Source organism: Ambystoma mexicanum, chromosome 1p (assembly GCF_040938575.1).
Source record: "Ambystoma mexicanum isolate Mex_15411 chromosome 1p, UKY_AmexF1_1, whole genome shotgun sequence".
NCBI classification, from domain to species: Eukaryota; Metazoa; Chordata; class Amphibia; order Caudata; family Ambystomatidae; genus Ambystoma; species Ambystoma mexicanum.
Window position 1 is genome coordinate 1048345125 of NC_090921.1, and position 26929 is coordinate 1048372053.

Sequence of the window (26929 nt, forward strand, 5' to 3'; positions counted from 1 at the left end):
CTACCTCTCAGCGCCAGTGTTTCCATTTCTTCTTGTGAATTCTGAAGGTGTCTGCAAAGGCATTTAAAATAGAAACGCACCATGCTCACTTCTCACTATCTTCGCCACTCCTCCGCTCCGGTACACAAACACACGTACTTTCGTATGATATATTATTAGGACATCTGTCAAACATTGATTAATTCCATTCTCTTTTCTGCACTCCACATTTGACTCACTGAGTTGTTACATTGCATTCAAATGTGAAAACAGCATTTCCCAGTTTCCCGAATAGCTTCGTTTTCACCCGGAATTTGGCCGAATGCTAACTCAAAGCCAAAGTTCGGTACACCCCTACATTCAATAGTCATGCAGCCACAGGAATACAGGTTTTACAGAGCCCTTTACCTGACCCTGTGCAGATGGCAAAGGGGGCACCGTATAGCAGAATGCAGTCTACACCACTCTGCATCTAGGGGGCTTTCTCCTAAGTAGGGACCCCTCTCCTCTATTGCACAGAGCACTATAGGCCAAAGAATTCACGAGCACATATTGAAGCCCAACAATAACTATGTGTCTGTCCGTGCACACAGACTCAAAAGAGTTCAGTGGCTCCCAAGGGGCTACATGCTCCAGAATAAGCTTCGTTTCAACAAGAACACATGTCCACACAAGATTACATGTACAAAACTGTACAATGTCACACTCAGTACAGAGATCACTACTGGACTGTGTGTCCCAGAAAGCACTCAGACCTTCAAGGTACAGAATGCAGACATCCCAGAGAACTGCATGTCTTACAGAGCACACTGTCTCACTCAGGGCAGATGCCTTACATAACTAGATTTCACAAAATATATTCTGCCTCAGCACTGACAGACGTCCCAGAACACACTCTACAATACTGAGTGAAGAAACTCTCACAAGACTGCACATCCCAGAATGCACTGTACCTCACATTTGTCCCCACAAGAATACACATCCTTGATTTCACTCTGCTCTCTTACTAGCAATAACCTCACATTATGTCACGTCTCAGAATAACCTTGCACTACAGGGAACGACTGACAAGTTGATTCTGCAATCCTGCCAGCTCCCCACCCCCTCAAGCCAGTGACATAGAATCCCATCATATGAGGTCTCATGAATGGGCTTAGAGGCAAGGTTTAGAGTGCTGTAGGAGATCCTATCTACTCAGTGAAGACGGGGGACAGCTAGCCATTTGCAAGGGCAATGGCACACCGCCTCTTTCTGCCTTCCTACCCTGAAAAACAACTAGTTTATGAAAGAAGAGCTGCTGAATCGCCAATTAAATGGCACAGTGCACAGAACCATCAGAGAAACCCGGTCCAACTAACATTTGCAGGATGCCTTTTGGTACACTTTTTAATGTGTTTTGAATAGCTGCATTAGTTCTGCCTGAAAGCTGAAGCTTTTTCTGCTAGACCTAAAATCCCTTAGCCTAGAGATCAGCATGACTCATATCTGCTGGTTGGCAGCAGCACTACCGGGCCCATGTCCTAAATGAAATGCTCCAAGGATCTGGAACTTGCGCCTTCCTGAACAAAGCAGTGAACCATCACTCAATTTCAGGAAAGAATTGAAGAACATTGTTTCCAAGAAAGCCTTCACATGCAGGTCCTCCCCCAGCACGCTGCCTTTTCCAGATATGAACTGACAGCACCAAACGATTGCTGAAATAATCCAGGCAGTGCCAGGTTACCTACCATAAAAGATGTGTATTCAAATGCCGAATCTCTTCGATTCTTTGCTTCTTTGACACAGCTCCTCCCTTCCCGGGGGTTTGCCAGTTCTTAGGCTGTGCCCCTCCCTCCTGCTTCTTCCGTCTGCAGCTAGGGCATTCGGCTTAATTGCGAGCCAAGCTTGATTCTTTTACCCCACCCCACTCGCTCTGCCAGGCACATCTATGGCACTGCTCAAAAACTCCCCCCTGCCTCGCATTCCCACCTCAACCCCTTTCCAAACTTCACGCACGGCTCTATGTATCCTCATGAAAGCCCATGGCCCCTTTCACCGTTCTATTTCCAGCTTGTGTTTATTAGAGGTGTATTGACAGACACCTATATCCGAACTTGCCTCTTTCCACCACTTTCATTGGCATGGTACATTTCCAATCTACTCTGCCATGGCCCTCTGCAGGGGTGGACTGGCCTACAGGGGGGGAACTCTGGGGATTTCCCAGTGGGCCTCTGCATCATGTGCCTCTTTTGTGTGGTAAACTATTTTATTTCCTAATGTACTTCTAAGAAGGGGGTTGGGATTGCTCAAAATGTGTATTATAGGGCCATTTTGAAAATTATTTCCAGGGCCTCTTTTCGTTCTACACCTGGTCCTCTGGAAGGGCCCTGGAAGAACCCTGATTAATAGCGTTCACCTTTCCCCCACGCATCCCCCTTTAGGACCCCCTCTCCCTTTAGCATGTCACTTGCCCCTACCCGCTTTACTTCATCCCAATGCAATAGGGATATTTTGTTCCAGAGATTCTTTGAGCAACCGTCTCATTTTTCAGCTCAGCATACAAGAAATCTGGTGAAAGGGACCATGATCTAGTTTTAGTTTTGTCATATGAAGATGTTCATAACAACCCATGTTTCTGTACATCCCCTTGTATAACCTTGCCGCCACTGATGTGTTTTTTCTTTAGCGTAATACACTTAAAACTCCCGTTTGTAAAGCACTCAGGCTCCTGTCTGTGCCTGGTCTATGTTATCTAAAGTAAATAAGAAAATATATATAAATTAATAAAATATGATACTTAATTTACAATTTGGGACTCAATTACATTGATTTTAATGCATTTCACACGCTTTTGGCATGAACCTCCTGTGTAAATGAACACGTGCATTACAAAATTGCAAATAAGGACAACAGACAAAGAGATAAAGTAGAGTGTGGAATGATAGAAAGTGTGTTACAGTATGCCTTTTAGTGGCTCAGTGATGTTAAAAATACTTTCAAAACAATGTGCAACGGCTTAAGGTCAATCACAGCTCTATGAGCGGTCACCAGGTAGTGATGACAAGGCTCCCTGGTGAGTGATAGTGTGGACTTTGGAGCACTAGTGTTCTTGGCACCCCCAAACCCTCCTGTCTTGATTTACACCTGTGAGAATCAAGACAATGAGGAGGTCATTTTGTTAATTGGGGTCATTAGGCGGCGGAGAGCCGTTAGATGTTGACATACCCATAGACTTGAAGGTACGCATACATATGTAATGTTGTGCTCACACTTGGAGTTTGTACTAATCACCATATGTGTTAAAAGAATGTACCCTTTGTTAAAAGAAGAGGCCTTCTCTTTATACAGCGACATTTAAGACCTGCTGACCTGGCAAGAACTTGTTTTAACAGAAGAATTGTGTTTGGTCACTGTATGTCGAAGCATGTTGAGCCTGCTAAAACTATCTGCAGATTACGGGTGGGGAAGGAATGAGTAAGCACAGCCTCGTGCACAGAGATACACAGAGGGGCACGAGAGAGAGCGAATAACAGATAACAGGAAACCACAATAGCAGATGTTGAACTGTTGACCTTGATGCAAAGTCATGACTGGGAGGAACCGCCTTGTGGTGGACATAATCTATGTGCAGCAATGTATGACAATGTAAAACAGATGGGTATAAAAGGACCACGATGTGCAGGGCAAAGCGCGGCACTTTGACGACTTGCTTTGCGAGACGTTTGAACTTGCTGCCCATTCGCGAATGCTTGTGCATTAATAAAGTAATGTTAACTTGGCTCTTTTCTGTCTGAGTTATTGCAGGGTCCCTCTTGTACTGGTTATGGACGGCGAGAAATCGCACCCACAATTTTGGTGTCAGAAGTGGGACGCGAAGGAGCGACAGTCCGTCACTGGGTGAGGAACGCCGCGGCGGAACCGGAGAAGGAATTGATCACGGGGCCCCAACAACTGAATCCGCACCTTTGATTGCAACCAACGCGTCATCCTTGTTTTTCCGGCTCCGTTGGCGGTGGAACAGCAGGCTGTCGCCCTTCGGGTCCGGAACACTCTGGCGGGACCCTTAAGATAAGTGGTATGGACGGATGCATGATGGAATAAGGGAATAATGATTCAGGGTTTGTGAAGAGGACGGTGGTAAGTCCGTCTATGAAGAAGTAATGTTGAAATGATGATATGATATGTTAGATACGCCAGGAGGATGTATTATTATTGTTAGCCAATAGGTGCATATTTGGGAAAGGTGAGTGTTTTAGGCAATTGCGGTATACCAACAAAATGGGTCAAGCGGCTTCCAGCAAGAGTGGTATAGGCAAGAGACACTATGCCCCTCTTGAAGGAACCCCTGCATTTGATATGTTGATTAAACATGGATTGAATTCAACATTGTTCTTAAAAGAATGGTCCGAATACACAAAAGATTTGATTGAGCATAAATGGCCAGACACCGGGTCCTTTGATGTGGACCACATATCCAAAGTAGAAATAGAATTAGTAAAAGACGGGTTAGACCCGCACAGTTTGAGGCTATACGACTATGGAGGGTAGAAGCAATGCGCAGGCGCAATGCTCAGAATAAACAAAAAGCAAAGGAGCAGAAGAGAACGGTAAATCAAAAATTACATGATCTAGAGATAAAAGAGAAGGGTGAGAGGCTAGATCAGTTGGATAGACATATGATGATTAAGAACAGTGGGGGTATGTATCCTGCCGTGCCGGTGCCTCGATATGAAGATGTGATAGGGCTAGAAGCAGAACAAACAACGACTGAATTATTGTTTCCAGGAGCTACAGCTCCACCGGCAGACAGTGAGGGTGAAAGGGTGGAATTCCCAATGAAGTATGGGGACCCAGATAGGTTGATAGACCATAGGAGAACGACTACTGTAGAAAAGGATAGAGATGGAGACTTGCAAATCCTTATGACCGGGCTGTATGGCACACCCCTCAATGACAGCCTACGGGACCAATTGGGGTGTTTGACACCTTTGGAATTTAGGACAGTGGCCACTAAACTATATACCTTTCATGAGGGTAACTGTAAATTGAGAGGACAGAGTACTGCGGATCTGCCCTCAGCATATCAGGACGCTGTCGCGTTACTACCAGTGACTGCGTCCAGTGTTCAGTTATGGGGATGTATGTCAGACATAATAGAGGAAGTCATAAGGGGCAGTGTTGAATGGGAGAAGGAAAAGAGGGCATGGGAAAGAGAGGTGAGGGAAAGAGAGGCTAAACTCAAAGATGCAGACCAGGCGGGCCAAAACGTAGCTAATCGTATGATAGCATCCATACACTCGCAGTCCATGTCCACCCTGGTGAGTCTGATGGAGGGCCTTGGCTGGCCTATACAAGTAAACGTAATTAAATATCTTCTTATTAGGGTGGATGATATAGAAGAGGAAAAGGAGCCTAGATATGTGTCCCAGTGGAATAGGATTAGGACGGAATTGGATAAGAAACTGCTATCTAATATAAGAGTGGATGATTCAGGGGCGGAAGAATGGAGGATGGCTAAGGTGGAGAAACTATTAAAAGATTATAAAAAAATAAAAGAGAAAGCTCTTAGTCATCAATCCTCTGTTTCGCCACCAGCGCAGGCCCTTGTAAGTGAACAAACAGACATGGAAAAGTTACTATTAATGCCAATGAGAGAGTGCCAACCCACCATAGAGGCAGCCACTGGTAACATGATGCGCACCTATGTGTATGTCCCTTTATCCCGAATTGAATTAATGCATATCACCAAGTCCATCCCCGACCCCCGTATAGACCCGGCAGGATTCTACAAAGAAGTGGGAAAGTTATTCAGACCAGGGTTATTTACCGTAGAGGATGTAGATAACATATTGTTAGCCATTGTCCCAGAAGAAATATGGACCCCCTTTCGTGCCAAAGACAATGAAACAATAAAATGGAAAGATGTAATGGATGCGAGCAAAAATAGAAAACTGCATGAGGAATATCCTGAACCCCTAAGGGGGCATGGCATGGCAGTCCTGAGGGCTCTAGAAAAGGTGTTACCCCCATTTGATGTGAATGTGGAGAAACTGTCCGCTGTGATACAGGGTGCAAGTGAGGAGGTAGCACAGTACTTTCTGCGTTATGAAGCAGCATTCAAAGCGCACAGTGGGCTAGAGATAGGGTCTGAAACGGGCCAACGGTACTTTGCCACAAACTTTGTAGAGGGGCTCCACGGGCCAATTCAGGAGAACATTAGGAGGGCAGAAAGTACATGGATGACTAGAAACCCCCGGGATCTCCTCGAAATGGCCAGGTATTATGAAAGAGGGGAAAGAGTAAAGGGACAACAAAAGGCACGACAAGAGAAGGATTTAAAAACCAAAGTGTTGATGCAACAGTTGCATCAAGGGCCCCAAGGCAGGTATAACTACAATAATAACGGCCCGTCACAGGGCTATAGCAGCAACATGATAGGGGGCCAAGGGACAGGAAGAGGTACAGTGCAAGGAGGTGCGCTATATGGGAGGAGTGATGGGCTACCCCAAGATGTATGTGCCTTCTGCAAGAGACCCGGACACTGGAAATCCCAGTGTCCCCAGAGTGGTGGGAGAGGAAGGGGCGTACGGCCCCCTTCACAGACAACATTTGCCCCAGGAAATAGGACTGGTGGGTACGGCAACCAAGACAATAGAATGTTTAAACCCCCTCAACCCAATGCCTTTGACGGACAAGCAAGAGGGGATGTTCCCTGGCCGGCCCCGCCTCCCCCCAATCTACTGTATCAGCCACAACAAACACCACAAGTACAAGGTGTATGCCAGGGTGAAGAATGTGGAGAAGGGGTATACTATAGCGATGATTTTCAGGATAACACAAGCGATATGTCCTGAGGATGCCGGAATGAGATAGCGGGAGTGGTGCAGGTTCCTATAGACCAAAGGGGGCCTTATGCCTCTATTAGGATCGGCCCCCACCGAAACTTGAGATGTCTGGTAGACACAGGAGCTGGAAACAGTTCCGTGAATATCAGAGCCGTCCCCGCTGTCCCATTATCGGATAAAAGCAAGGTATCAGTTGGATTTGGGGGAAATCCAATAAAGACTCCTGTAAGTGAAATAGTAGAAGCGGAACTTCATGGGGTAAAATGGGAGAATGGGTGGCTGTTGACCAATCACTGCCCAGAAAACTTGTTAGGTATTGATGCATTAAAAACGCTAGGGGCCACAATATATTGCTCCCCCCAGGGAGTGAGAATGACCATAAGCAAACCTATGAGTATGATAGGAGTAATGCAAACCCTGCCCCCGGAACTCCAAGACATCCCGAATGAACTATGGGCCACTCATGGGAATGATGTAGGAGTATTGGATGTTTCCCCAGTAGTAATCAAACTAAAGCCCGGTGCCAGGTTGCCCAGGATAAAACAATATCGCATATCACACGAGGGAGAGCAGGCACTATATCAAATAGTACAGGACATGATACGGTTAGGGGTGGTAGAGCCAACAAATGATAGCCCTTGTAACTCTCCGATCCTTCCAGTACACAAGAAAGGTGATGAAGCCGTACCCTATCGTTTTATTATTGATTTAAGAGAAATAAACAAAATAGTAGAACCCAGATATCCAGTTGTCCCTAATATTTCAAGTGTACTCACTTTAATTCCCAAAACAGCAAAATGGTTTACGGTAATTGATTTGAAAAATGCCTTCTTCAGCATTCCTATTGCCGAAGAAAGCAGGTACCTGTTTAGTTTTACTCTTCGAGATAGACAGTATCGATTTACTAGAGCCCCGCAGGGATATACAGAAAGTCCCGCCATATTCAGCCAAGCACTAAAAACACAGATGGATAACCTAGCCCTACCCGCTAACACTGCTCTGATACAATATGTTGATGATTTGCTATTATGTGCAGCCACCGAAGAGGAATGCCATTATGTGACCAGATTGGTGCTAATGCACTTAGCAGAGAATAAGCACAAGGTAGCCCTAGCCAAAATGCAGTATGTAAAACAAGAGGTCCATTATTTAGGCTTTGAGCTGTCCGAAGAGGGGCGAACCCTGTCTACTGATCGCATTGCTTTGATACAGTCCATAAAAGGTCCAGACACGGCAAAGGGTCTCCGAAGGATAATTGGTGTTTTATCCTACTGTAGGCACTGGATTCCTGAATTCTCTGTATTGATCCAGCCCATGCTAAAAGCCTTAAAAGAAGTACAAGAAAACGGCCCATTAGAATGGACACCTGAGATGGAAAAAGCCCTGACAGCTATGAAAGATGTTCTATGCCACGCACCGGCCTTAGGCACACCTGATTATACTAAGAGATTTTGCCTTTTTGTTGATGAACAGGAAGGTTGCGCTGTGTCAGTCTTGACACAGGAACAAGGGGGTAAACAGAGACCATGTGCATATTTTTCTAGCACTCTGGACTCAGTAGCTCGAGGCCTACCCCCATGCATGAGAGCAGTAGCTGCAGCAGCGACAGCCCTAAAACAAAGTGCAGGTATCATCCTAGGGAGTGAAGTAACAGTAAAAGTTCCACATACGGTAGATGTTCTTCTGAATAGAGTGCATACACAGCATTTGACTACAGCTAGACTCACACAGTATGAGATGATCCTGTTTGCCAGTAATGTAAAAATTGAACGGTGTAACACTTTGAATCCAGCGACACTGCTTCCTTTGCCCACCTCACCTGATGACATTAGGCATGATTGTGTGATTCAAATGGAAGAACACACTAAGGGTAGAGCAGACCTGCAAGACACCCCGCTGGTTGATAATGAGGGTATATTATTCTGTGATGGTTCCTGTTTCAAACTGCCAAATGGGGAGACAACAGCAGGGTATGCAGTAACTACAGGGGAACAGTTGATTGAGAGTGGGAAAGTGTGTGAGAAATCGGCGCAGGCGGCAGAATTGATTGCGCTAACTAGAGCATTAGTGTTAAGCAGCGGCATGAAAGTGACAATTTATACTGATTCAGCCTACGCGCACGGGGTGGTTTCCAGTTTTGGTAAACTCTGGGGAGAGCGTGGCTTCTTAACCTCTCAAGGTGATACTATTAAACATGCCCGATTGATTGCTGAATTATTGCAAGCCCTTACGCTGCCCAAAATGGTGGCCGTAGTGAAGTGCTCAGCGCATAAAAAAACACTGGATTATGTCACGCAGGGAAATTCTTTGGCTGACCAGATGGCTAAACTAGCTGCCACAAGGGACACTCGGTGGGAAGCCCGACAGCTCATAGTGGGGAGGGATGTGACTATGGAAGGGACGAAGGAGCGCGTAAAGGAAATCCAAGCAGATGCAACCATTGAAGAAAGACTATCTTGGCACAAGGATGATCAATATGAGGAGACGGTAGATGGGCTATGGGCACATACCAAAACGAACACCTGGGTACTACCTGACGCATACTTACCTGTGATAGTGAGCGTGGCTCATGGTCCAACCCACGTTAACGCAAGAACTATGGAAGAAGTTTTAAGTACTGTGTGGTACAACAAAAGATTGGGAATGTATTGTCGCCAATGGGCAAAACAATGTGAAATATGTGTTTTATATAATGTGGGGAAAGGTGTACCGGCCCCGGCGGGCCACAGTAAGTTACCCACCTGCCCTTTTGAGGTGGTGTATATGGACTTTATACAGCTGGAGCCTGTAAATAAACATTCCTACTGTTTGGTGATGAGATGTGGGTTCTCAGGATGGGTGGAAGCATATCCCCTGCGGGACAATAGTGCCACCTCCACAGCACAATGCATATTGAAACACTGGATGCCCTTGACTGAAATGGCCGGATGCATTGTCTATTGCATTATTGAGTATGCGTACTATGCCTAAGCGTACACATAGTTTATCTCCTTTCGAAATTGTTATGGGGCGCCCACCAAGTATTGGGACCCCCATATCACCTAAGAGATTGTCTGAGCAAGCATGGCCTGCATTACAACAGTACTGTATTGGGTTAACTAATAGACTGATTTCTATTAATGCACAGGTGAACGCAGTAGCTCCATCTCCTCTGATAGGAGAAGGTCACGACGTGCAGCCCGGTGACTGGGTTGTTATAAAAGCCTTCGATCGCACCAGCGGACTGCAACCCAGATGGAGGGGCCCGTTTCAGGTTCTCCTCGCAACACAAACTGCGGTAAAAGTTGATGGCAAATCGCACTGGTACCACGTGGATCCAGAAAAGGGAACCAACCAACCCCAGGTTGCAACAGTACTGCCAGATGCCACTAGTAGGTGTGCCCATCGCCTCCGATCCCGTGACGTGTATGTGCCAAGCAACGTGTAAGGACACTGTTTTGAACTTTGATCATTAGGGAGATGAACATTTGGACTCTCTTGTTGGTTTTAGCAGAATTGTGCCTTACTGAAGACGACGGGCTTGTAGCCTGAAGGGCCTTCGGCGTTCCCCTCCTGGGACAGGCACTACGAGACGTGGGACAGATCGGATGAAGGTTTTCAGTGAGACCTACCACTACTAGAGTAATAAGGACACTGGTGCTTTAAATAGGGGATATTGCTATATCGCTAGGTTGCAACTGATATACGCTGTATACTGAGCCATATACTGAACTATGTCTACACCCGTGTATGCTGGTTTAGTCCCTGAACGGATAAGTGTATGCTCCTCAAACACAGAAGGTAAGAGGAAAATACCAGTTTGTACCACAAGAGGCAAAATTTTGTTTTCTGTATGCACGATAGTAGTACTAATAGCATTTGCCATAATATTCTGGTATCTGGAACATCCATCTAGATATGAATTAAAGAACCTGTTGCCCGAGTCAAATGAAACAGGGAGAACAGATTGGGTCAAGAGCAGGAATCGAGATGCCTATGACCAACACGACCCGGAAGACTATGCTAAAAATGAATACGTGAAGATAATAAACACAACATATGGGGTAGTGAATAAAACTGATTGCTGGATCTGCACCCACATGCCCCGACATAGCAGTGAAGGCATCCCAGTGTACGCATCGCCAGTTACTGAGGATGCCGGGTGTACATTAATTTACATGAGAATAGTGTCAGCACAGCAATATATGATACCGAATACCGCTTGTTATGTTAGAGGAGAGAACAAAACCCTTCTAAAGGAAAAGATACGCTATAAAATCAAAACTGAGGGAATCGGGCTTGCACCTGCTATGGTACAGATAGTAAGAGAACCTCCTCCCCCTATCACCATCACACAAGAGTTTAGGCCAAAGAATATATGTTTTAAGAGGAGCGCAAGAGGTAATCAAAGAATGATCTCGGGGTGCAGTCAAATGGTGAATCTAAATAACTACACAAAGGGATTGTTACAGATTGAAGGACATGCCTACGTCTGTAACAAGAGGGCTTATTTGTGGTTAGCCAAAGATTTTGTTGGGGTATGTTACATAGCCAGAATAATGCCGGCTGTGATGGTATATGCCCCGTCTACTCTGCATAAAGAAATACACAGCAGAAATAAACGAGCAGTAAACCCAAAAATTCCTACGTATCAACCTACAGGATGGGAAACGTTTATAGATCTGATGGGGGTCCTGGTTCCTCCAGCGGGCATCTTTATGAACAGTCAAGAAATCCAAAAGCTAAGCAGGGCCCTTGAGTTCGTAATCGAAGAATCTGCAGACCTAATGGAAAACATTACTTATGAAATGAAAGCAATTCGGCTAGTGGCTCTCCAAAATAGGTATGTCTTAGACATACTCACTGCAGAAAGGGGCGGAGTCTGTTTTTTGGTGGGATCCCAATGCTGTGTTTACATACCAGAAGGGAGTACAGGAATCCTGGATGGAGTAAACAAACTGCATAAAGTGGCGGATAGCATCCACCAGGAGGAAGGGTCAGGAGATAGCTGGTGGATGAAGCTCCTGAAAGAAATTGGATGGCAACTTCTTACGCCTATACTGGTTCTAGCGGCAATAGTTGTAGGTATTTGTCTCTGCATCCAATGTTTCCCGGTATGTGTGTCGTGCTGTGTTTCCATGTGTTCTTCCAGCATAACGCGCCTAAATCCAATGGATAAAAGCCATGTACAACAGGAATTTTTTGACATGGGAGGCCTGGAGAAGATTATGGTACATACAGTATGTGATGATGTTGCTTTCCTGCCATCTGCTTATGCTAGGACTGTTTAGATTGATGCTCAAGTGTGAGCAAAGGGTGGATTGAAGGTACGCATACATATGTAATGTTGTGCTCACACTTGGAGTTTGTACTAATCACCATATGTGTTAAAAGAATGTACCCTTTGTTAAAAGAAGAGGCCTTCTCTTTATACAGCGACATTTAAGACCTGCTGACCTGGCAAGAACTTGTTTTAACAGAAGAATTGTGTTTGGTCACTGTATGTCGAAGCATGTTGAGCCTGCTAAAACTATCTGCAGATTACGGGTGGGGAAGGAATGAGTAAGCACAGCCTCGTGCACAGAGATACACAGAGGGGCACGAGAGAGAGCGAATAACAGATAACAGGAAACCACAATAGCAGATGTTGAACTGTTGACCTTGATGCAAAGTCATGACTGGGAGGAACCGCCTTGTGGTGGACATAATCTATGTGCAGCAATGTATGACAATGTAAAACAGATGGGTATAAAAGGACCACGATGTGCAGGGCAAAGCGCGGCACTTTGACGACTTGCTTTGCGAGACGTTTGAACTTGCTGCCCATTCGCGAATGCTTGTGCATTAATAAAGTAATGTTAACTTGGCTCTTTTCTGTCTGAGTTATTGCAGGGTCCCTCTTGTACTGGTTATGGACGGCGAGAAATCGCACCCACAGACTGCGCCCTGCTGCCACATTGTTTCGTCATTTACATGGCAAAGTGTAAACGTGCAGGCCAAAAGGCACTGTAAACATGTGTACACTGCCTTTTGCACTGCACCTTTGCACTTCGCCGTGCACACATGCCAGGCAGCGTTAACTTTTAATTGTGAGCACTGCTTGCCATGCTTGCATGATAAGCAGTGTTCATAATTACAATTAAACCCTGCTGACATGCTCGTATGTCAGTGAGGTTTTGATTGAAATTGTACACAGTCCTGCCAACTCGAGCTGATCAAACAATGCAACGCTGCAGCTGCACTCTTCCATAAGACCCGACCCCTTCTTCCCCCGACCCGTCTCCTTCCTCCCCCAATCGGAACAAAAAAGAACTGCCTGCCTGCACTTTACGTCAGCACACTGCACGAACCGAAAGCCTTCACTAAAGCAAGCTCGCAAGCTGAAAGAGTTCCTACGAGGAGGAGCTTTGGGTGGGAAGAGACAGGATTGGGTGGGAGTGACCAAAGGGATTAGCATGGCTATGGGTAGGCAATGGGTGGGCTCATAATGAAACAACACCTATAATTTGTGTGTCCCTTATCCAATGTCATTCTTTGGTGTCCCTCGTCATATGCCATTTCTCTCTGTATGTACTTGAATCCATACTCAAATGGAATAGTTTAGGCGTTATAGGTGTCGAAAGCAACACCTAATAGTCCCAACTAAAAAAATCTGCATTAAGAATTCAAACTCATCAGATTTTTCATGTAAAAAATGTGTTGGTAGGCACCTCCAAACATCTTTCAAAGCTTCTTTTCTATTATCTGAAAATATAGGGATGTTGTCAAGACAAGCCATAAGGTATACATCTTGATATCCACAAAGTCATCACCTACAGACCTTTGGATGCCCACTGGGTTTTGGACAATGCAGAATGCATCACTTTGCACTGAAAAGGCCACAAGAAAGTCTTTCGTTCATCACTTTATTATAGAAAAATCATACAGCCCACAGAAATCCAACTTGGGGAACCTGGTTTCCCCTGCCACTTGATACAACCCATATTTTCTCAAATGTAGAAGATATGGACATTTGACTGTAATATCATATAATCCTTCATTGGCTCAAGAGGGGCAAGTGCTGCATACTTAAAGGGGAGTACTTTACAACTAAACACAATTATATTATTACAGGGCATTGGAGGGAGTGGTGGGGTCAGGTAGGGATGCTTGGGCAGATGGTGCGTGCAGGCCCCTCTTTGGCCAGTATATGAAGTTTATGCAGTGGGGCTGCGATTGTGATGGGCAGCAGGTTCCACTAGAGTGGGGCGAGTAGGGAGAAAGAGCGGAAGCTAGAGGGGGCATGGTTGAGGGATGGGAGAGTGAGGTTGAGTGCAGAGGTGATATTTCCTAGGTTTCTGGCATGTTCCATGCTATCTCGGAGGTATGATTGGTATGGTGGCGAAAGTGCAAGGACCTGTTTTTTATATGTATTGAGAATTAGCAAGTGTATTGTCTTCTCCCTTAAAACCAGGGAGTCCGACGTGCAGCATTCCTGTCACCTTTTTACCTGGTCCTAAAAAACACCAGTGTAAAGTCAGCCTTAGGTATGGGATAGTCGGAAGGAAAGTCTTGTTGCTGTCTTGGGGGTCTCGAGACTCATTCATCCCACTTTCTCCCCAGCTAATTCCTGTCACGACACCTGTTGGGAATTAGCGCATGCGCTTTTTGCACATAACTGCAGACAGACAGACGAGGCGGTGGCGAGCCCAGGTGCTGGGCCAAAAAGGTAAGGAGATATCAGGGCGTGGGGTGAGGCTGAGGAAGGGGAAGGGGGAAGAATGGCCAGAGGGCAAGGCAGAGGGAGGGAGAGAGGAGAGAAGGGGATGGAGTGAGTGGGCCGGGACGAAGATGGGGATTGTGGGGGTGTAACTGCATGAGGACGCTTTGAGTGGGGGAAGAGTAACAGCCAACCTCAAGGGTGGGGATGATGTCCCCCACATGAGAGAAAAGGCAGAAGGAGCAGGCACAGCAAGGTGTTTTCCAGACAGTGCCAAAACTGGATCGAGCAAATAGTGTTTTGGCAAAAACATCTTGCAGAGAAATCTGATAGATCATCGAGACGAATTAACTCAGACAAAGGCGACAAGCTATATGTGAACTATAAAAAAAGGAGCTAACCCCTGCCCGAATTAACAGCATGCACTGAGTCACAAACAGAATTGCCAACAATTACTATTTAAGAATAAAGCTAGACCCTGTGCCCTTGGTGCACGTGAAAGTGTGATTTCTAGTTCCTTGCCCATGCGCTGAGGCAAAATCCTCCATTGAATGAGTCTGAGGGACAGCCTGGTCCCCCATTATTGCATATCGCTAGGTCAAGTCTGCTCTAGAAGCAGGCTTCACAAGAAGCACTTCTTTTCTGAGGGCAGCTCAGACACTCTTCCGAACTATACTGACTACCGGTGTGCTTCCAGAAGCATCGAAAACTTGGGGCCTCTGATCCTCGAATCCAAACATCGAGATCATCTCATTGCCAGAAGCGATTCATGTTTGATGGACGGCTCACCTGTATGGCCTCTTCGTGGAAGTGCTACGCTTGAGTCTGACGAAACAAGAAAAGGTCGCATCTAAATGCTACAGGCAACTGGACGAAATAAATAGAGCTTTGTGGCCCCCAAATATGGCCCCTCTGCCAATACGACCCCAGCCACTGCCTGGTCCCAAATTTGACATAATTATCCGAGGAGCCAGTAGTCTGCCTGTGTCCCCAACCAAGACTTCCAACGACCAAGCCTAAGCCCTCAATACATGTGGACAGCAGTCAGGAGTCCCCTGGGAGAGGGTTTAAGAGTTAAGACGAAGCCTCTACCGTCCCAAACCTGAAAAGGTGATCCCTATGCGAACCTTGCAATCCACGCACCAAGATCAGCTGGAATTCCATACAGCATCACGATTTTGTCCGTCTGCCTTATTGGGGAGCCCCACTTCGCATCTAAAGAAACTTTGTTTGTTCCTTGGATCTCAAAGGGCCCATAATAGAACTGTGGGCCACAAAACAATTAGACGCTCAACCCTCATTTAAGCATCGCTGCTATTTTTATTTTGGCTGTTAAAAAATGTCCTTCCATTTCCATTTCATTGAGTGTGTGTGTGACGGAATGCCACCTGCACAACTGCACTCTGCTTAATGTTTTGTTTTGTGACCAAGGGTGAAGGTGTTTTCTTGGCAGCAAAGTGTGTTCTACTAAACAAACACTTCGTAAATATGCTTTGTGGTTAAAAGGTGGTATGATTGATTAGACCTGAGCCAACCTCTGGCTCAGTAAGCAAGTAATATAATCACTGTCATGTAGTGGACAAATGTATACAGCTGAGAGGTGAAAAGGCGACATTTCAGATATGATGTTATCTTCCTTAAAGAGCTCAATTGGCAGTAGGGAGGTAAACCTCTATCATACAGATGCCTATTGGCAACTCTGGCACTACATGTAATAAAAATACATAAGGGTCATGGAAAGTACAGTCTGCAAATGCTAGACACCGCCTGGCAGAGATACGGTTTTATTTCAATTCATTGGTTCCCATGTTAAATGTATGGGTATTTCCAATGTTCAGTCAGACCTGGTGGCCTCACAGCCTACCATTCAGGGTATAACGTCCTTTTCATTGCGGGATGTATTTTGTACCGCAAATTTTTTAACGAAAAAAACTCATTGAAAAATCTGCGGTAAAAAAACCCACGAAAAAAACATCCCGCGATGAAATGACATAGAACCCCATTCAGATGCCAGGTAAAGCTACATGCAAAGCAACATTCTGCCAAAGGAAACGTTGTGGTATGCGTAGCTACATCGTTATTATCGAACTGCTTTTAAGAGAAAATAAAGTTACTAAACTTGTGTTGCACTCATTTGTTCTCAAGCAAGTTGAAAGGAACATTTGGTGGGAGTGTATGCCCTCTTTAGAAACAGCAGATGGCCTCAGCCCATCAGAGGAATTTATTTGTGGTCCAAATGTGACAGTCGCACACCTCACCAGTACATGAGACTAAAGGCTTATACAAAGAGTGGGCGGAAGCCTCTGCAGCGTGTTCAGCAGGACGTGATCTGGGTAAAGGAAGATAGCAAAAGAGAAGAGGAACATGGCATGGAAGCTCTGTCATAGGGAAGGTCATTTAAAGCATTTTGGAGTCTCCCGACATGCTTAACCTAAGCCACAGTGGCTCCACTGGGAACAATGCACTCTGGGAATTGCTTCAGACGTTGGTAGACTCTCCTCTAGGGAAATGTCCCTATTAGATCTCAGTAAGTGGGCTTGGAAGTCATGAATCCCCTTCTAGGACTCCGCTATCATTCAAGTGACCTCCTCTCTCTTTGTTGGATATGTTGTCAGTGCAAATTGCCTTTTCTCAGGGGTGAAGACAATGGGCCTCATTACGAAGTGGGTGGTAAGGGATTACCGGCACCGGTAAGGGCACCGGTGCCGGTAATCCCTTACCGCCCTACTACGAGTTCCCTTTGCGGGTCCTCCCTTAACCCCTGGTTTTACCAGGCGTTAAGGACGGGACCCGCAAAGGGACTTTGGAGCTAATAACGGTACCGCACTTTTTCGGTACCGTTATTAGCGCCTTCCCCATTCCCATTGAGCCCTATGGGAGCTCAAATGGGAATGGGGAAGGGCCCTGGTGAATGGGGAATTACCGACCCCGCCAACCTTGCAATTGGGCGGTAATAGATCCATTCATCAGGGCGGAGTCGGTAAGGATTTGGAGGCAGCCATGGCGCTAATAGTCTGCACCGGAGAATTAAGAGACCAGAATGCTTAGGATCCACTGTGCCTGGGTATGCCTCAGTACACTTCAGCCTGAGAGAGGAAGTTGCAGAAGGCAGCTTTAGCTTTATGGAATTTTTGGAGGAGATACTAGTTACCTCATGTCCAAAGGCATTACCCCGGGCACTTTCTCTTGCTCAGCAAAACAAGAAAAGGACTTTAAGCTCGTTTCGAGCCTTGAAGCTAAACTGAAGCACAATCACACTGCAACACTGCTGCATGAACCAGACTGCCTTCTTAGCTTCGAGCGACTGCTACTCTTGTCACGCTGCCTAGGAAAGCCATTTGAGTTGCCCAAGTTCAAATCTATCCACGTTGCATTTGAGCATCTTCGAGCTACTCGACAGATATGCGGCATGGGAACCAAACCTTCTGCTACCACTATCTTCGAACTGCAGCTCGAACACACAGGAAGTACGTGGGTAACCTGCTTGACACTTTCTACCCCTTTCAAAGAACTAAAGTAGATAACTCATGGGCCAGTTGTCATTCCCAGGTGTCCTAAGCACACGGGCCTTATCTTGTAAATTACCTATTCCCCTACCTTATCCAAAGACTTTTTCAGAACTATTTCTAAGCTTTCCTATTTTAAATCATGTTGCCTACTTTTTGCTTCCTGCAGTAAAATTCCCCTGAATATTCAGCCTGGTTATTAGTATATATAGCCAGACTGTATTTCCTGTGTGTTTTTAGTTTTCGTGTTTTCGGTCATTGTGCTTCATTCACTGGGCCTTATTACAAGTTTGCCGGTATCCTGCCAGTAATTCTGGCGGTATACCTGCAAATTGCCTCTATCGTTTCTGCCGCCTGACATCCCGGAAGGTATCCAGTAATAAGAGAGAATATAATTACAGAGAATGCTATAAAAGAGAAACAAAAACAGAGAAAAAAACATCAAACGTCTTTAAAGTTATATATATGGGGGTGGGGCAAGGGGGGAAACGGTTGGGAATGGGGTTGGTTTAAGCATATAGAGAAATTGGGGATTTGGGGGATGACCCCTCCCAAAATTGATATTTTGTCACTGTCATTATTTTCACTGAAAAAGTATTCTCTGTCATGAATTCTTTGTAATCACACAGAACCATCCCTGTATTACTGGGATATTATAGGTGGTGGAGAGGGTGGTAAACCCCCATTGCATGGAGTGCCATAGGACTCCATGGAGGGGATCGACGAACCGGTGCCAGTAAATCCGGCATGTATTTGCCAGTGGGGGCCTGATTTACTTCCAGCCCCTGGCTGGAGGTAAGTCAGTGCCCCCACTGGCAAACTTGTGTTTTGCCAGTCTGGTAAAATGGCTGGTGCCAGAATTACCAGCAATTATACTGCCAATTTTACCGGACTGGCAAAACTTTAATGTGGCCCACTGTGTGTATAGTAAAGACTGTATTTTTAAAAAACCTTGCATGCATATTACTTTTATTTTGGTACTTTCTGCACTGTGTAGGTTGGACGCCTCTGCTGCTGTTCCACATCTCTGGAGAGTGCCGCCTGCCCTCAGCCAATGCTTCTGTCTGTTTAACCTTTATGGCGGAAACTCTAGGCCATGATGGTTGGGCATAGCGCAGATGAACCATTGCCCTCCTTCTGCTTCTTCTGGACAGAGCAGGATTTCATCGCAAATTGACCATAACACAAGTTCTAATCAGTAATTTACGTTCTATACCTACTTTTACCAGCCATTTGTTTAGTGACAAAAGAACTTTTCATTTAAAATATTCTTGGGAACATTCTTTCTTAAAGTGAAACTGTGATACGTAAAACGTTATACTGTATCTCTTCTAACTAACTACCTCCTACAAAGTCGGATCTGGGTGCGCCAGCCCATATATTCATTATTAAAAAGTACTCCAAGACGCTTTAGGGGCATTGCCTGCCTCTACAGTGAGTGGACCAGAACACTGGACCATCAGGGAGTTTGATTAGTGCCTATAAAAAACTTGCAAAGCACTTTCTTGTGGCAGTCACTAGTCAAATTCGCCAAAACTTTCTAGATGGGAAGTAGCAGTGAGCTACTAATGCCTTATTTGTTGAACCTCTTGCCAGACTGCATACAATGTGACAGTGACTGCAAGGACTGTTCTTTGCCTAGGGGTTAAACATACTGACACCATAGATGACAAGTACCAATGCCCTGCACAGATTTCACCGAAGGAAATGAATGTCATAATCGTTTCTTGTTGGAAAACAAGCAATGCAAACTCAAAGTGACTTGGCACTACATCCCATCCTCAATTGTTCAGTCACTCATAGCAGAAAATAGAAGATCTCAAAGTTGAAAGCACTTTTCCTAGCATGGAGCAGACACATTTTGTACAACTATGATGAAGATTACACCTTGTGATAAAACATTACTCTTCTGGGATTGGGGAAGAGTCTAACAGCAGTTCCACGCCTGTGCTGAAGCCTGTATATCTATAGAATCTCATGTCCCCTGATGAAGGAAAAGTGGCAGTTTAGCAAGCTATGTCTTTGCTCTGATTACATTATTTAGGCTTGCGCATGATTAGTGAGAGCATCAGTGAAGGAAGAGGAAGAGAAGTACTGTGTAGTTTGGCTTTTGTCTCAATTGGAGTTCTCTATATTCTCTTCTGATATATGGATGGAGTGTCTTTGCTCCTACAAAGTGATATCTCTAAGTATGGCTCCTGGATGTTCCTTGTGCCAATGTGCTGTAAGCAGGTATCTATTATCATTATTTCTGATTGAGCGCAGATGTTCTCCAATTCTAATACTCAATTCCCATGTTGTGCTGTCGATGTACCTTTTGCCACACATTTGATCACATAAAAGCATTTATGGTTGATAAAAGGATTGACTTTAATCTTATGTTGGATAACTGCAGGGCTCACAAAATCTTCTCAACCACTTGCATAGTCCATGAAATGTTGTAAAGATCAAGTACCCTTTCCATGATAATCAACCTTGCTGGCGAGTAACGGGATGTTTGGAACTCTTATTGGATATTTTCAACAGAAAATAAACATTTCACTCTGCAGGACTGGCCTCTGTGCACCAAATTTGAACCATCACCTTGGGGCAAGTGCATTTCTCTGAGGTCGAGTATGTAAGCTAAGGAACTCGACCTTCAGATCTAGTGGGATTTTTAAGAATTTGCAGGGCCTGAATGGTTAGTTCTAGGACTTTGTCTCTTGCAAAGCTTCATATTTTGCACATGCCACACTTGAAGAATCCCTCTAGGTCTTGATTCAACCATGCCCCAACTTTGTCCTCAGGAGCATATAAGTAACTATTTTATTTATTTTATTGTATTGTTAATTTTATAATGCACTTAATACTAGCGAGTGGTTTCTAATCGCAGGATTGGGATTCGAATCTGCATTGAGCCGCGTTGTCTTGCTCCCAAGACAAACGTGTTGCTCCTGAGCTATCCTTTTCTCACTTTTTTCTCAATTGTCTGAGCTTTCGTGCGCAACATTGAAGGATTTTTGTATACATATTGTTCAATTATGGCATCTGCTATGCCGATGCCAATGTTTTGAGTTGATTGACAAATATTGTGTTTTCAATCAAGTTATCTTTACTTTCAGCTTCACCACTAACTTATTAAGACTGTCCTCATTCTACTTTATTTCTATAAATCTTTTGAAATCTCCATCTTGGCCTCAGGGTCTTCGATTGGGTCACTACAGGCCTTTTGGCTCTAATGAATTCCCCTGTAGGGATGCTCTTTATCACGTTATGATGATGACAACATTTGGCATGAAGTATTGTATTGACTTCAGTTGGTTTTCTGTACGAGTTAGTCTTAATCTGTGTCTCTTGTATAAAGAACTCTACATCTAGAAATATAATCATAATTTTACTGCTGTGACATGTTAAGGATATACCAAGTTCATTCTTCATTCTTGAAACACTTGTGTATAGGCACGTTACAAATGCCATATCATATCATATCATATCATTAGTAAAAAAAAGAAATCAACATACTGGTTTAGTTTTCCCTCCTCTCCATGCCATATTATGAAAATGTCATTAATATATATAAGCCATGAAACTATATGTGCGGTACATAGGTTGTTTTCAGCTAGCACATGGTGTATTTCTTAGTAGCCCATAAATAAATTGGCAAGGGACGGTGCATATTTTGCTCCCATGGCTGCTTCTTTTTATTGTTTATAAATATAACAGTTAAAAAGAAAAAAGTCATTTCTCATTGTGAAATCCAGCATTCCAAGCTACTGTTATATTTTTCCAAGAATGTGGCAGGTTTCTTGTTAAGGAAATGCCTAATTGCTTCCATTGCTATGTGGGCTACATTGATCCACTCAGCTGTACTTCCTTCCATAACAAAGCTGCACTTCAGCAGAAAGAGCAAAATGGCTGTGCAGGCTCCTGTGAGCACCACTGCCTCACACCAAAACTGCATTTTGCAGCAACAAAAAGATGGCTGCACCATCTTGCCAAGCACATATTGGGCAGGATGGAACAAGGGAGCACACTGAAAAAGCCTGCTGTGTGTTCTGACATGTATCAATGAAGGGGTGTGAAAAAAAGCAGCACTGCTTTGCTGCAAGCCCAAAGTTCCCATTGAAAAAGAGAAATACTTACATTTTAAAATGATGCCGCTCTGATGCTCTTTTCCTCTGATTCCTCATCACAATACTTTTATTAATGAGGCCCTGCCATGCCCATTCACATTCACATTTTGCTCCAGCAGACAAGAACAGTATCCCTAAATGACAGGCTGTTGTTCAGCTCTGAAGAGATCAAAAGAAGCTTTACTTTAGCTACACGGGAAACGCTTTACTTTTGGGCCACAAAATAGCAAAGATCAAGGCTTCAAAGAAGCCTTGGCTCTCTGGGCCTATATCAATTTCAGTGCATCTGTGTTTTAAACAAATGGCTGCCTACAAGAAACTAACTATGGCTACAAAACAATGTGGAAATGCAGAGGGAAGAGACAAAACGAATTTGCAAGAAAAATGCCAGCAGTTATCACATGTTTAAATGTACTTTTACAAATAAGGACAAATACTTGTTTAACATTGTATGTTGGATAAGACCCTGTCATTATCTAGCAATGTGAAGGGGTGTGTGCTGTGAAATATATATGAGAGATCTTATTCAACAGGCTTTATTCTGATATATATAAAAAAAATAGATAAAATAAGGAATTATAAGGCAGTGGCTACATGGGGGAACACCACTCAAACAGGTTTCTGCTTGGGGGATGCTAGCAACAGAAGGCCCCTCACAGTAGATTGTCGGACACCCAAGTGCTAAGTGCTACCTTGGAAGACTTCGGTCTGTGCTCTAGCCTCTTACAATAGGATTTCTGGGACACTGATGTGTGAAGTGAGAAATCACACCTACCATGACTTCTGCTGGGAGTTTCAGAGCAAACTCAAGAGCAGCCTTGGAAGCTATGCCCATATATGGGGAACAATACTGAACATTTGCTTCTAAAGACTATGTTATTAATAAAACTTGTAAGACATATCTGTACAACAGGACCTTGCAGGAATGTAAAAAGTTAACAGTTTTAATGTAATTTCGTGGGTTTTAATTTAAGACATTGTAGCATTCTCTGGCATAATGGGAAGAGAAATGGCAGAGAATTGGGTATTCTAAGGAAATTATACATGATGTCATTGCAAATTTCATTGCTGACATGCCTAACGATAATCCACACACACGTATAAAGTTATAGGATTTTAGGCCGAATATTTCTCACTAAAAACTACGAAAAACTGAAGCGGATGAAACAAAGTCTTATAAACTGTAGATTTGGACTGGCATCTCTGCATAAAATATGTAATTTGCTCATGTAATTTGTAATTTTGCTACCACTTTATGTCAAAACTGGATTTTAGCAAAAGTAACTGTGGGGGGTCTGGACCTTGTAAAACTCACATCATAAATCGGACATCATGCCCTTGAAATCCAACCAGCTGAGAGCAAGGTGTCAACCATTACCTCTGACCAATCCAGTTGTTTAGAGGCATGCTTAGCTAAGCCGCCCCACCACATCATCTGATGATGTCACCATGCCTTATAAATAAGAGTGGTTGGCAGCACTCTAGCGACAAACTCTTTCCTGAATTTCCTGCGATCCCACTGCAAAGCCAAAGCATAGCTGATTCCAGATCCCACTGCAAAGCCAAAGCATAGTTGATCCTATCCCAGCAAGGCCAAAGCATTGCTGACCATCCCAGCAAGGCCTCAATTCTGAAACCCCACTATAAATCCCAATACCCAAAGGGAGAAGCTGTGGTATTCTTTTGGGAAGCATCCTGAAAGCAGACTGGCTTCGTACCCACTAACTGCATGCCCGCTGCAACCCTGCCATCCAGCGGTCCTGATAATCTGGTGACCAGACCTTTGCCCAGCTGTCTTTTGCCCAGAGAGTCCGCTATCCGGTGACCAGAATCTTTGTGACCAGAACTGGTTGACTGTCCAAAATCCCAGATTCAAAAGTGGACTGTGAGTATCCCACATCCGATGACACATGGGCCTCATTATGACCCAGGCGGTAGAGGGTTAATGGCGCTGGTAGAGCTGCCGGTGCCGTTAACCCTCTTCCACCTCATTACGAGGTCTGCTTGCGGGTCCTGCTAAGGACGTCTGGTAAAACCAGGCATCCTTAGCGGGACCCGCTAGCAGACCAGGAAGCTAACAACAGGCCCGTCATTAACAGGCCCATTGTTAGCATCCTCCCCATTCCCATTGAGCCCTAAAAGCGGCATGGCTACCTCCATACTCATAATGAGGCCCATAGTCTACCCATCTTGACTTTTGTCTTTGTTCCACTCTCTAAGCAACCCTATCCATACCATGATAACTTGTATAGACTGTTCTACTTCTCTGTGAACCCTGTTCTTATTTTCTAGTGTTAGGGCAATTCTTTCATTCATCTTCTTGAGTAACTCCTTAGTCATATTTTGAGTAAACAAACTAATTTCCAATTAAAGTTGTACGCTGGGGTGACAAGATTGACGTCGCAAATCAACCTTGGATCTCACTGTGTCCCTCTTTAACAATATAGTCTAAATAATTTAGTTTAAGTAAAATTTGCCTTTCTTTCAAAACCGATTTTCTCATTTTTAACTGCTTTATTTTCCTAAAAACGAACCTCATTCTACCTTCCAAATCTCTCTTAATTCACCAGCTATACCCCTCCTTTCTCCTCTTCTTTTTCACTGTGATGTGAATCTGCTACCCAGCCCAAAAACCGCATTCGGATTCAGTGTTTTTCACCCTTTTTTTTATAAAAAACGTTTTTAACATTTAAAGCTGAAAAAGTGTAAATGCAACTTTTCCACGTGTGAATCCGGCTGCACTGGTTTTTCAATGTTAATCTGTTTTGTGAACCGTATGCTTTTGTGATACCTTACCTTATGGTTGATAGTGAGATAACATCCCTAATACTGTGATAAAACATATGTATATCATTATTTAAACACACATATAATTAATTATTTGTCAAAATCTGAGTGTCATTTTAGGCCTTTGCAAAGGGTTTTTGCCTCTTATTTGGTGAGGGAAGGTCGGATTTTGATTTTGTTTGCTTCCTCTTATTCCTGACTGCCTGCTGCTTCTTTTTTCTGTCTGATTATTTGTGGGTTGAGGGAGCATAGCAGAGGGAAACCTTAACTTGGGTGCTATCTATCCTAATTCAAAAGTGTCCCTTTTTAATTGTGCTTTGGATATGTTCTAATAGAAGGTTAACCAAGTGCATTGCTTCCATTTCCATTGTCATTATCACCCCATTGGTGATTGCTGTCCAATATTAAAATTTGTGTGATTTTTGTCAATTTTAAAATAAATAAATATTGTATTTTCACCAACCGGTCTGGTTCATGGTCCATTGTGACCAGGGATATTTGTAAAAGGGGATGTGAAACGGGTTGGGTATCGGCTCAATTTGAATTTGTTGAAATTAAAGAAAAAACATTCCTATTGAGCACCACATCCCAGGCTAAGACCAAGTGTCCTGGTCCAATGCATGATGCCCAATTGGAATCCTTAACAGCTAATTAATGGTCTATTGGAGAGTATGCTGCATTTACTTCTGATGTAACCAGAAAGTAGGTGTTCTGCCAAACTACGTTTTGGAATTTCAGTATCCCTCTATGAAATCTTTAATTTACATATCTTAATTAAAATGGGTTGCTGTATGCTTTTCTCTTTGACGTCTTGGGGCTAGACCTCCATTAACTCTTTGGCCCCGTTCCCACTAGATTCGAAAGTTCTGCCAGCATCTTTCTCGGGCGTGCACCCGCTTCAGAGGCCAACCCACTGAACCTTCTCCACTGGAAATGAGCAACAGCACCAGAATATTTTTGCCTTCCTCAGGGATGTTCCACTGTCTGGATGAACTGTTCCTCTGCATGCACTGATTTACACTTACTGTCAAGGGTCGCTGATCGTTAGCATCCTTTGATGACTGTTGACGTTATACAAGCCCCCATTACCTCATAAACATTACATTTAATTGTTCTGTTCATGACAAGATGCCCCTACATACTCCACTCTGCCAGACATTTCTTCTGCACATCACTTCCTCATCATGTGTAGCTCAAATCCTGCTGCTCGTGCAGCATTAGAGAATTTCTACATCCGCTAGTGGTGGCTGGTGAATGTTATAATTGGAGGGACTTAAATATTTTCCCAAAATTTGTGTGAGGAACCCTAAATCAACCATAGAGGGTTCATAGAGGTTTTCCCCACAAATCATGCACTGACAACACATGCCAGCATTACCACTGTGAAAAACGCCTCCTGGTGCAGATTTTAAAGCAGATTTTAATGGTACTTGTGCCAACAATATATGCTCTTGCATTGTCAATGTAAAACACGTTGACAGTGCCTTTGTCCACAACATTAGCCAGCATTACCATTTTAAACACACTTTCCAGATCCCTGCGGCCACAATATATGACAGCATTGTCACTTACTTTAAGAAAACAGTTATGGAGGCTGTGCTCAATATTTGCCAATATTTCCATTTTAAGAACACACTTTCATATTTTTGGTAATACAGCAGGTATTTATTTATACTGTGTCCATTACCACTGAAGTTGTCTCCCAGTACTGAGGCCTGTCCAACACTACAACCATCCAACCGAAAGTTATCATATCTTGAATCCAGGTTTTTTTTTTGCATGAGAGGAGCCGAAAACGAATAGCTCTGTTTTGGAGTCATTCAGGCACATCCATTGCTTCAGCATCCATTTCTTTACTATCTTGTAGAGTGCATCTAAATTGTACAAGTCCTGATCATAATCGCCTGTCAATTGTAGTAGAAGCTGTGTATCGTCAGCATAATTTGTAAAACTGATGTTATTTTCTTCAAGCATCTCGCATAATGATTTCATATACAGATGAAAAAGAATTGGCGAGATACAGGCTCCCTGCGGCACTCCATA

At 44.1% G+C, this 26929-nt stretch overlaps 1 protein-coding gene and 1 long non-coding RNA gene across 4 annotated transcripts in view; one reads left to right on the forward strand and one right to left on the reverse strand.

Annotated features, from left to right (window-relative positions):
* The window catches only part of LOC138447912 (pleckstrin homology domain-containing family G member 4B-like), a 1180303-nt gene that overhangs the window by 1104300 nt on the left and 49074 nt on the right, over positions 1-26929 (reverse strand). The gene's annotated exons all lie outside the window — the stretch shown is intronic.
* Positions 3198-12648, forward strand: LOC138447906 (uncharacterized). The gene is made up of 2 exons (XR_011259969.1): positions 3198-3722; positions 9931-12648. It is a non-coding gene; the product is annotated as an uncharacterized lncRNA (long non-coding RNA).